Source organism: Bombina bombina, chromosome 1 (genome assembly GCF_027579735.1).
Source record: "Bombina bombina isolate aBomBom1 chromosome 1, aBomBom1.pri, whole genome shotgun sequence".
Lineage (NCBI taxonomy): Eukaryota > Metazoa > Chordata > Amphibia > Anura > Bombinatoridae > Bombina > Bombina bombina.
Window position 1 is genome coordinate 147,011,074 of NC_069499.1, and position 13,550 is coordinate 147,024,623.

Sequence of the window (13,550 nt, forward strand, 5' to 3'; positions counted from 1 at the left end):
GGCACAAATGGTTGTAAATGCTTCTCTGGGATCCCCTTTGTTCAGAAATAGCAGACATATATGGCTTTGGCATTGCTTTCTGGTAATTAGAAGGCCGCTAAATGCCGCTATGCACCACACTTTTATTATGCCCAGCAGTTAAGGGGTTAATTAGGTAGCTTGTAGGGAGCTTGTAGGGTTAATTTTAACTTTAGTGTAGAGATCACACATACCACCCCCTGATCCCTCCCTGACCCCTCTCAAACAGCTCTCTTCCCTCCCCCATCCCACAATTATCACCTCCATCTTAACTACTGGCAGAAAGTCTGCCAGTACTAAAATAAAAGCCTTTTTTTTTTAAAAAAAGCATTTTTTTATATACATAAATAGTTTCTGCAGTGTAGGTTCCCTCTTAACCACCCAACCTCTAGATCCCCCCCAAACAGCTCTCTTAACATCCCCCCTCTTCCTTTTCTTAAAAATGTGCAAATTTTTATTATTTTTATTTTTGTACCCCATTTATCCGTAGTGTAGCTGCCCCCTCAATATCCTCCCCCCTCCCCAATCAATTTTAATTAATTATTTTCCCCCTCCCTCTCCCTTAGGCAGCAGGCAGTACTTGGGACTGCCAGACTGGTGATCGGTCTCGTGCACGCCCCCCCTTCACGTGTGCGCTCCTGTCACAGCAACCGGAACTAGTCCAGCAATGGGCCACCCACTCGCCTCCCTGCAGCTGCTCCCACCCACCAATGATCTGCACCATCGATGTTCGATGCAGAGAGGGTCACAGAGTGGCCCTCTCTGCATCAACAACTCTGCATATCTATTTCTGCAGTGCCCCACTTGTGGGGCATGCAGAAATAGTGGGATCTCACTCTTTTGAGCAAGATTGCACCAGAGAGAAGCCCAGGACTGCAGCGATGTACAGGGTACATCGCTGGTCATTAATGGGTTAAGTCAGTTGTGGGATATCCTGGAGTGGTATATCTCAATGCTGTCCACTGTTATTCATGTGGCTGTGGTCTTACGTCTAATGACATGCTCCTATTTATTTAGAGAGAGATGTACAATTTTTTTCATGAGGACATGGAGTGTTTTTGTATATGATCCTCTGTACAATGTAATTGCTTATGTCTATATGTTGAGGAGATGTGTTACATCCTCTTTATTATTGAGGCCTTTTGGATACAAGCAGTCCAGAGGAAAAATCCATTTCAGCTGTAAGCAGTTTTCTTAGTTGCCACTTCTTCAGTCTTTCCTAACCTTCTTTATTCCAATATAGTTCAGATTTTTGATGTTGCCCCGATGTTTTGTTGCGAAGTATCTATACAGTGCTGTCTGCATATTTAACTTCTCAATGAGCAGGAGGTGTTCCCTTATTCTGTCTCTTAAGGGTCTTGACGTTTGCCCCACATATTGGAGTCCACATTTGCATTGGATCAGGTATATGACCCCTTTGTCTTGGCATCTTATGAACTGCAAGGCGTGCAAATGTGGCAAAAAAATTGGAGAACTTCCAGTCTCAAAATTAAAAAGAGAAGTATCAGATCAAAGACCTTATAAGATGCCATTGCTAATAACTGGTATAATGCTAAATATTAAAGGGATACTAAAATATATATTTTTTTATTCAGATTGAACATGCTATTTTAAGCAACTTTCTAATTTACTCCTATTATCAAATTTTCTTTATTTTCTTGCTATCTTTATTAAAAAAGTAGGAATGTAAATCTTAGGACCTGGACCTTTTTTTATTATAACCAATAAGCAAGCGCTCTCCAGGGTATTTAACTTAAAATGGGCCAGCTCCTAAGCTTTACATTACTGCTTTTTAAATAAAGATAGCAAGAGAACAAAGAAAAATTGATAAAAGGAGTAAATTAGAAAGTTGCTTAAAATTGCTGCAGTAGCCAAGTCCCTCTCTTGCAAGAAGAACATTATCAAGGAATATATGGAGAGGAATGTCATGAAACATTCTCCTCTTGTTCTTCCAGTGCTAATATATATATATATATATATATATATATATATATATATATATATATATATATATATATATATATATATATATACATATATATATATACTGTGTATATATATATATATTTTTTTTTTTTTTTTGCACAACTTTATGTGATAGAAAAACAGATCCAAAAATTAGATTTAAGGGAAAAAAAATTTATACAAAAATAATGTTTTTTGTACAAATAAGCATGAAATATGCATAACTTTATATGCAGCATTATCTAGAGTACTAAATGTCAAACCACTGTATCTTGGTAGTGATTACTTTCAAGTGTATGACAAAATTAATCAGACATGGAATGCTTAGGATGTCCTTTAAGTGATTATTATGCTTCCATTCAGATGTACAATCTACATGCATTATAAAAGACATTGTTATATGTCTGAATTTTACATGGCATAATGAACCAAGCTTGCTCCTCATATAGAAAAAGGTAGAAATATCAAAGTCACATTCATTTGCCTTTTAAGAAGAAATTACATTAAATTTAATTAACCTATTTTACACTATTCATCCATAAGATTTTGACAGATAGGCATTTCTACTCTGTCCAATATCTGATAGACAACATAAGTGACATCGTTTTAGTTAAGGATGATGCTAAATAACTAAACAGAGATGCTGCAGCAGGGCACAGAATACATGTAATTAAAATTTGGCAGAAACTTTAGATTTATCAAGGGCAAAATATTTTCATAACTTCATTTCTGATCAGAAATTTAAAAAGGACACTAAACACATTTCTCCTTTTTGTTATAAAATAGCGTATCAGCCAAGTCTAAAAATGTTTTAAAAAAATTAACATTGTGTATCCTGCAATTGTTTTTCAATATTTTAAAAACAAATTAACATCTTGTATGCTGCAATTGTTTTTCAATAACCAAACTCCACCAACTATTTTTTTTAATTTCATTTGGAGGAGCCAATCTGGGCTTGCTTCTAGCCACAGTCATTATGTTAGTATAACATGTATTATTTTGCAGTTGTTGTATGATGACGCCAGTTAGGGAAAGATATGTGCAAGATTTCTGCAGTGTGCATTCGCTGTTATGAGGATTAGAACATCCAACATTTTCAGAGCTAATTTACACAAAAAGAGGGTAAAATAAATAATAACGGTAAATAATAAAGTTGTTTTACTAAGCATAAATAAAAAAATTGATATTAAAATTTCAAGGTATATACTGTCCTGTAAAGGGATATTGAACCCAATTTTTTTTCTTTCATGATTCATATAGAGCATGCAATTTTAAACAACTTTCCAATTTAATATAAAAGATAGGGGGCGCCCAAAGTCAAAATGCCAATTATTAATGTTCAAAATGATATCTGTGACTTTAAATAATAACACCAATGTGACTCTCAATTAATACCAGTGTGGTAAAAAAGCATAAAAATAATTGGAAAATTGATTTGATGGGGAATCCAAATGAAAAGTTTGTGATAAATTCAAGCCCAGGTTGCTCTCTGTGGGGGGATCGATGGTCCAAATCCCAAGCTCAGTTATCTGTAGATGATAGGTAAAAACAGAAGCACCACATGTGAGTGAAAATTCACTCACATGTAAGAAAGCACCCCTATATGGTGCAAATGTAGCAGACTGGCCTCTCGTGATTCCCCAACACTGGGGATGTAGTACCTCCAAAGATTTCTCCTCTCCAATTCAGGATACAAATGATGAGCAATAAATGGTTGGTAGCAAGTTGTAAGGTTAAAAAATTACTTAAATAACATAATATAATCAGCAACGCGTTTCTCAGCTTAACCAAGCTGTTTCTTCAGGCTTCATAACATTGTTAATATTCAATTGCTATAAATAACCAAACAAATGCTCAGGATAATAGTAATCACCTGTGTGAAGGTGCAAAACAATCAAATGGTGTCATAGTAGACACAACAGTCAACCATATAAAAGCTGCATCAGTACAATTGAATAACAAATATGATCTATATATTAATTATTCACAATTTAAAAATAAAACGTGTATATGCAATTAGAAAAATCAAGATAATAATAAAAATATAAAAATATAAATACAAATAAAAAAACATACCTTGATGGTTGAAAAGAATTTAACTCAAATTCATATATTCACAGCATATACGCCTACATAACTTTATATTCCATTGCGGTCATGTGTCAAATGTATGTCAAAAAGTTGCATTTTTATAAGCTCCAAAGCTATTATGTATCAATAATGTACGATTAGTTCCATAATGAACAATCAAACATGTGCACTAATATAGGTAGTGATCACTCCAAGGGAAAGGGATATGTTCAATACGGTTCTAATTCATTACGAAGCAGTGCAAAATATGTATTAATAAAGATGCCAAAAGGAAAATAAACAATATTAAAGATTTTGAATCAAGAAGAGAGCGTCCTATAAGTGGATTGTGCCTGCTAATGTAAGGAAAAACACTATAAGTTTGCAAACGGACTTGATGGGCGTGTTGATACGTCACAGCTGGGGAAGTGCCATAGGTCCATGTAGAAAGTATCACAAGAGGGAACGCCTATTCTATGACGTCTATGAGACGGGCAAATAGGAAATTAAGGAAAATAAAGAGCTATGCTACTAAACACTCTTTAGATCGATTGGATATTGCATATTTAGCTAGCAGGTGTATGTGCTGTGCCGAAAAGAGAGTGATGAAAATGGCAATACTGATGCAGCTTTTATATGGTTTACTGTTGTGTCTACATCATTTGATAGGTTTGCACCTGCACACAGGTGCTTACTATTATCCTGAGCATGTGTTTGGTTATTTATAGCAATTGAATATTAACAATGTTATGAAGCCTGAAGAAACAGCTTGGTTAAGCTGAGAAACGCGTTGCTGATTTTATGATGCTATTAAAGTAAGTTTTTAACCTAACAACTTGCTACCAAACATTTATTGCTCATCATTTGTATCCTGAACTGAAGAGCAAAAATCTTTGGAGGTACCACATCCCCAGTGTTGGTGAATCATGAGAGGCCAGTCTGCTGGATGACTGAGAGACTCCAGTTTGCTACATTGGCACCATATAGTGGTGCTTTACAATTTACTCCTATTATCATTTTTTCTTTGTTCTCTTGGTATCTTTATTTGAAAAAGCAGGAATGTAACCTTAGGAGCAGGACAATTATTGGTTCAGCACCTGGGTAGCACTTGCTGATTGGTGGCTAAATTAATAATAGGAGTAAATTAGAAAGTTGCTTAAAATTGCATGCTCCGTCTGAATCATGAAAGAAAAAAAATTGAGTTTCATATCCCTTTAATATTCTTAAAAAGGTAATTTTATATGATGTATTTGATTATAAGCGTCACTTTATTTTAGTGTAGTGTACAATTCAGAAATAGGGAGTTGTTTATTTTACATTCAATATAAAGGACCTAAATTAAACTTTGATGATTTAGAGAGAGCACACAATTTTATCAACTTATTTTTATCAAGTCACATCCATTATCTAAATAGGCACAATATTTTTAAATGCACACTTTCTGAGGCACCAGTTCATACTGAGCATTTGGAATATCTAAAGAACATACTTATATGCATTTTGTGAATGACTGATGATTGTCACATGATGCAGTAGGAAGGAAAATAAAACTTTGAAATTTGTCAGAAAACTATGTCATGTGAAATTCAAACTAATTGCTTTTGCCTTGTCTATTTATCATGCATTCATTGATTATGCTATTCCACAGTGTTTTAGTAATCCTTTAATGGGAAAAAAATATGCTTAAATCCACCTGCATAAACAAAAATAAAGTAAACCAGAGACTATATGTTAAATTACATGACAAATACTTGCAAACCTGTGTTCAATCACTGAAAAAGATTTCAAAGGACTTTTTCGCAAAGACTTGTGGCATAATGGATTTATAAAATGTCACCCTAGTTTTATCTGTTAATAATCTACTGATTTAATAATTTGCCATAACAAAAGGTAATATACAATTGTACTAATGTGTGTCTCTGTAATATATATGCATTCATAATTCTTGCATGAAAATGTGTAGTGCAGTACTAAATTGAAAATGTAGTGTTTTTAATTCTTTTAAAATGCATGAAAACCAGCCTATATCATATATAAAAAAGGATTGTTTCTCCAAAGAAGCAATTCTTCTTTATACAAAAGTTCAGTCCCCACATTATATAAAGTATATAAATATATTTATTAATCCCAAAACACAAGATTAAGGAATAAACTCACGACACACACAGGGATAGATTACAAGTGGAGTAGTATTTTGTGCTACTCCTTGTGCGTCGGGTTGCACTCTGCTAGTAGGCTTTTTGTGTCCGTCGGGTTGCACGCGTATTACAAGTTGAAAGTAAAACATTTTGCAACCCAACACATGCAAAATGCTGAGCTTATAATATTGCGCCTGTGTTAACATATTCCCCCGAAGACTTCAATGGAGTGCGAAAAGTGGGAAACAAAAAAACACCCATACTCGCACTCAAACCCAAATCGTGTTTTCTCAAGTGTTCAAAACCAACATGAAATATTAATATTTCACATTCCAATGTTCTTCACATAGAAGAATAAGTTCTATTTTTTCTTAATTAAAGAACCAGTCAACACAGTAGATTTGCATAATCAACAAATGCAAGATAACAAGACAATGCAATAGCACTTAGTCTGAACTTCAAATGAATAGTAGATTTTTATTCTGTACCATGTGACAGCAATCAGCCAATCACAATTGCATACACTTACCATGTGATAGCCATCAGCCAATCACAAATGCATATACGCTTATTCTGTGAATTCTTGCACATGTAGGAACTGCTGACTCAAAAAGTGTAAATATAAAAATACTGTGCACTTTTTTAATGGAAGTAAATTGGAAAGTTGTTTAAAATTGCATGCTCTATCTGAATAATGAAAGTTTAATTCTGATTTGAGTGTCCTTTTAAATATTTCTATATATCTTATTAGTGTTTGGTAATATATATATATATATATATATATCTATACCTACTGTATATATATATATATATATATATATATATACATACAGTATATGTATGTGATTATATATTTAAAAATACATATGTGAAGAACATTGGAATGTGAAATATGCACAGCAAATGTACAGTAAATGCATAGTTAAACACTTTATTAAATACTAGTCCTAAAGCCCGTTCACACGGGCCATTTTTTGCAGTACAGCGGTCCCACCCCTTGCTCTCTCTCCCCCTCTCTTTTGTGCTCTCTCCCCCTCTCTTTTGCGCTCTCTCCCCCTCTTTTTATGTTCTCTCTCGCTCCACCTCTCTTTTGCTCTCTCTCCCCCCTCTCTTTTGCTCTCTCTCTCCCCCCTCTCTTTTGCTCTCTCTCCCCCACTCTTTTATGCTCTCTCAGCCTATCTTTTGCACTCTCTCCCCCTCTCTTTTGCACTCTCTCTTGCTCCACCTCTCTTTTGCTCTCTCCCCTCTCTTTTGCTCCCTCCCTCCCCCTCTATTTTGCTTTCTCTCCCCCCTCTCTTTTCTCTTGTTAAGTGTATCCAGTCCACGGATCATCCATTACTTATGGGATATATTCTCCTTCCCAACAGGAAGCTGCAAGAGTCCACCCACAGCAAAGCTGCTATATAGCTCCTCCCCTAACTGCCATTACCAGTCATTCTCTTGCAAGTCTCAACATAGATAGGAGGTCGTGAGAGTCTGTGGTTTTTTATACTTAGTTTATTTCTTCAATCAAAAGTTTGTTATTTTTAAATGGCACCGGAGTGTGCTGTTTATCTCAGGCAGTATTTGGAAGAAGAATCTGCCTGCGTTTTTTCTATGATCTTAGCAGACGTAACTAAGATCCAGTTGCTGTTCTCACACATTCTGAGGAGTAAGGTACTTCAGAGGGGGAATGGCGTGCAGGTTTTCCTGCAAATAAGGTATGTGCAGTAAAATATTTTTCTAAGGAATGGAATTGACTAAGAAAATACTGCTGATACCGAAGTAATGTAAGTACAGCCTTTAAATGCAGTGAAAGCGACTGGTACCAGGCTGATTGATAGAGATATATGCTAAGGTATGTGCAGTAATATATTTTTCTAAGGAATGGAATTGACTAAGAAAATACTGCTGATACCGAAATAATGTAAGTAAAGCCTTAAATGCAGTGATAGCGACTGGATCAGGCTTATTAATAGACATACATACTCTTATAAGAATGTGTTTTAAAATGTTTGCTGGCATGTTTAATCGTTTTTTTAACATATGTTTGGTGATAAAACTTATTGGGGCCTAATTTTTCCACATGGCTGGCTTAAATTTTGCATAGAAACAGTTATAGGGAAGGTAATCCACAGCTCAGCTGTGGCAGTTTTGTTGTGTCTGTTTAAAAAAATGTCGTTTTTTTTTTTTTATCTGTTTTTTGCATTAAGGGGTTAATCATCCATTTGCACGTGGATGCAATGCTCTGTTAACTTATTACATGTACTGTAAAAATTTCGTTTGATTTACTGCCTTTTTTCACTGTTTTTCAAAATTTGTTTCTCTTAAAGGCACAGTAACGTTTGTTATATTTGCTTGTTAACTTGATTTAAAGTGTTTTCCAAGCTTACTAGTCTCTTTATTAGTTCTAACATGTCTAACATAGAGGAGGATCTGTGTTTATTATGTTTAAAGCCATGGTGGAACCCCATTTTAGAATGTGTACCAGATGTACTGATTTCATGTTAAACAATAAAGATCATTTTTTGTATTTAAAAACATTATCACCAGAGGATTCTGTCGAAGGGGAAGTTATGCCGACTAACTCTCCCCACGTGTCAGACCCTTTGACTCCCGCTTTAGGGACTCACGCTCAAATGGCGCCAAGTACATCAAGGGCACCCATAGCGTTTATTTTACCAGAGGATTCTGTCGAGGGGGAAGTTATGCCGACTAACTCTCCCCACGTGTCAGACCCTTTGACTCCCGCTCCAGGGACTCACGCTCAAATGGCGCCAAGTATATCAATGGCGCCCATAGCGTTTATTTTACAAGACATGGCAAAGGTTGTGTATAATACACTGGCAGCAGTATTAGTCAGACTACCTGAAATTAAAGGAAAGCAAAACAGCTCTGGGGGTAGATACAGAGCATACAGACGCTTTAAGAACCATGTCTGATACTACCTCACAATATGCTTAGTCTGTGGGTGATATTTGTGACTCAGGGAAGATGATTTAACCTGATTCTGATATTTCTACATTTAAAATTTATGCTTGAGAACCTCCACTTGTTGCTCAGGGAGGCTTTAGCTGCTCTGAATGAATGTGTACAATCGCAGTGCCAGAGAAATTGTGTAGACTGGATAAATAATATGCAGTGCCGGTGTGTACTTATGTTTTTCCAATACCTAAAGAGGTTTACTAAAATTTTTCATAAGGAATGGGATAGACCAGGTGTGCCGTTCTCTTCCCCTCCTATTTTTTAGAAGAATGTTTTCTAATAGTTGCCACCACACGGGACTTATGGCAGACAGTTCCTAAGGTGGAGAGAAGAGTTTCTACTCTAGCTAAGCGTACCACTACCTCTGGCGAGGACTGTTGTGCTTTTTTAGATCCAATGGATAAAAAATGTTTATTCAACAAGGTTTTATCCTGCAGCCCCTTGCACGCATTGCTCCTGTCACTGCTGCTGCGGCGTTCTGGTTTGAGTCTCTTGATGAGGCTTTACAGGCTCCATTGGATGAATATATTTGACAAGCTTAGAGCACTTAAGCTAGCCAATTCCTTTGTTTTCTGATGCCTTTGTTCCTTTGACTAGACTAACGGCTAAGAATTCTGTTTTTTACTATACTGGCGCGCAGAGCGCTATGGCTTATATCATGGTCAGCTGTCGTGACTTTAATAAATAAGCTACTTAACTTCCCTTCAAGGGGCAGACCCTATTCAGGCCTAGTTTGAAGGAGATTATTACTTATATCACTGGAGGAAAAGATCATGCCCTTCCTCAGGACAGGTCCAAATCAAGGGACAAAAAAGGCCTAATTTTCATGCCTTTCGAAAATTCAAGGCAGGTGTGGAATCAACTTCCTCTAAGGCAGACAACCGGACCTGGAACAAAGATAAGCAGGTCAAGGAGCCTGCTGCTGCCTCTAAAACAGCATGAGGAACGGACCCCTATCTGGTAACGGATCCTATAGGGGGCAGACTTCATTCTTCGCCCAGGCGTGGGCAAGAGATGCCCAGGATCCCTGGGCATTGGAAATTATACCCCAGAGATATCTTCTGGATTTCAAAGCTTTCCCCCCCAAAAAAGGGGAGTTTTTGCCTTTCACATTTATCTGCAAACCAGATAAAGAAAGAGACATTCTTGCATTGTGTACGTGACCCATTCAGTTCCAATAGAGGAACAGGGACACAGTTTTCCTCAAATCGGTTTGTGGTTCCCAAGGAAAGGAAACCTTCAGACCTATTTTGGATCTAAAAGATCTTAAACAAATTCTTTAGAATTCTATCATTTAAGATGGAAACTATTCGTACCATCTTAACTATGATCCAGGAGAGTCAATAGAGGACTACAATGGATTTGAAGGATGCTTATCCTCACATTATGATGCATAAAGATCACCATCGGTTTTTCAGGTTTGCCTTTCTAGACAGGCATTACCAGTTTGTAGCTCTTTCCTTTGGGTTAACTACAGCCCCTAGAATCTTTATGGAGGTTCTGGGGTCATTTTGGCGGTCCTTAGGCCGCGGGGCATAGAAGTGGCCCCTTATTTAGACGACATCCTGATACAGGCGTCAAACATCCAAGTTGCCAAGTCTCATACGGACGTAGTACTGGCATTTCTGAGATCGCATGGGTGGAAAGTGAACAAGGAAAGAGTTCTCTATCCCCAATATCAAGGGTTTCCCTTCTAGGGATTCTGATAGATTTTGTAGAAATTAAAATTTACCTGACGGAGTCCAGGTTGTCAAAGTTTCTAAATTTCTGCCGTGTTCTTCATTCCATCCGCGCCCTTTGGTGGCTCAGTACATGAATGTAATCGGCTTAATGGTAGCGGCAAGGGACATAGTACCGTTTGCACGCCTACATTTCAGACCACTGCAACTATGCATGCTCAGCCAGAGGAACGGGGATTACACAGATTTGTTCTCCTGTTAAATCCGGACCAAGAAACCAGAGATTCTCTTCTCTGGTGACTATCTCGGGTCCATCTGTCCAAGGGTATGACCTTCCGCAGGTCAGATGGGACAATTGTTACAACAGATGCCAGCCTTTTAGGTTGGGATACAGTGTGGAACTCCCTGAAGGCTCAGGGATAGTGGACTCAGGAGGAGACCCTCCTTCTAATGAATATTCTGGAACTGGGAGCGATATTCCATGCTTTTCATACTTGGCCTCAGTTAGCAACTCTGAGGTACATCATATTTCAGTCGGACAATATCACGACTGTGGCTTACATCAACCATCAAGGGGGAACAGAAGTTCCCTAGCAATGTTAGAAGTCTTAAAATAATTCACTGGACAGAGACTCACTCTTGTCTAAAAGCTATCCCTATCCCAGGTGTTGAGAACTGGGAGGCAGATTTTCTAAGTCGTCAGACTTTTCATCCGGGGGAGTGGGAATTCCCTCCGGAGGGGTTTGCACAAGATCAAGCAGGAGAGTGCTTTGGTGCTTTTGACAGCGCCTGCGTGGCCACGCAGGACCTGGTATGCAGATCTGGTGGACATGTCATCCTTTCCACCACGGTCTCTGCTTCTGAGACAGGACCCTCTACCTCAGGGTCTTTTCAACCATCTAAATATAACTAATCTGAGATGGACTGCCTGGAGACAGAACGCTTGATGTTATCAAAGCATGGCTTCTCCGAGTCAGTAATTGATACCTTAATACAGGCATAAAAGCCTGTCTCTAGGAAAATTTAACATAAGATATGGTGTAAATATCTTATTGTTATGAATCCAAGGGTTACTCATGGAGTAAAGTCTGGATTCCCAGGATATTATCTTTTCTCCAAGATGATTTTGAGAAAAGGGTTGTCAGCTAGTTCTTTAAAAGGACAGATTTCTACTCTGTCTATTCTTTTGCACAAGCGTCTGGCAGGTATTCTAGACGTTCAGGCATTTGGTCAGGCTTTGGTTAGAACCAAGCCTGTGGTTAAAAATGTTGCTCCGCCATGGAGCTTAAAGCTGGTTCTTAAGGTTCTTCAAGGAGTTCCATTTGAACCTTTTCATTCCATAGATATCAAACTTCTATCTTGGAAAGTTCCTTTTTGGTAGCTATTTCCTCGGCTCATAGAGTCTCCGAGTTATCTGCGTTGCAATGTGATTCTCCTTATCTGGCTCTCCGTACGGATAAGGTAGTCCTGTGTACCAACCTGGGTTTTTACCTAAGGTGGTATCTAACAAGAATATCACTCAAGAGATTGTTGTTCCATTCTTGTATCCTAATCCTTCTTCAAAGAAGGAACGTCTATTACACAATTTGGACGTGGTTCGTGTTTTAAAGTTTTACTTACAAGCTACTACAGATTTTCATCAAACATTCACCTTGTTTGTTGTCTATTCTGGACAGAGGAGAGGTCAAAGGACTTCAGCAACCTCTCTGTCTTTTTGGTTAAAAAGTATAATTCATTTAGCTTATGAGACTGCTGGACAGCAGCCTCCTGAAGGGATTACAGCTCATTCTACTAGAGCTGTGGTTTTCACTTAGGCCTTTTTTAAATGTGGCTTCTGTTGAACAGATTACAAGACGGAGTCTTGGTCTGCGTTTCATACTTTTTCAAATTTAACAAATTTGATACCTTGCTTCTTCGGAGGCTATTTTTGGGAGAAAGGGTTTTTTACAGGCAGTGGTAACTTCCGTTTAAGTACCTGCCTTGTCCCTCCCATCATCCGTGTACTTTAGCTTTGGTATTGGTATCCCATAAGTAATGGATGATCCGTGGACTGGATACACTTAACAAGAGAAAACATAATTTATGCTTACCTGATAAATGTATTTCTCTTGTAGTGTATCCAGTCCACGGCCCGCCCTGTCACTTTAAGGCAGGTAATTTTTCCATTAAACTACAGTCACCACTGCACCCTATGGTTTTCCTTTCTCTGCATGTTTTCGGTCGAATGACTGGTAATGGCAGTTAGGGGAGGAGCTATATAGCAGCTTTGCTGTGGGTGGACTCTTGCAGCTTCCTGTTGGGAAGGAGAATATATCCCATAAGTAATGGATGATCCGTGGACTGGATACACTACAAGAGAAATAAATTTATCAGGTAAGCATAAATTATGTTTTTCTGTCTCTCCCCCTCTCTTTTGCTCTCTCTCTCCCCCTCTCTTTTAAGCTCTCTCCCCCCTCTCTTTTGTATTCTCTCTTTTGCGCTCTCTCTCTCCCCCCTCTCTTTTGCGCTCTCTCTCTCCCCCCTCTCTTTTGCGTTCTCTCTTTTGCGCTCTCTCTCTCCCCCCTCTTTTGCGCTCTCTCTCTCCCCCTCTCTTTTGCCATCTCTCCCCCTCTCTTTTGTGCTCTCTCTCTCCCCCTCTCTTTTGTGCTCTCTCTCCCCCCTCTCTTTTGCTCTGTCTCTCTCCCCTCTCTTTTGCTCTCTCTCTCCATCCCTCTCT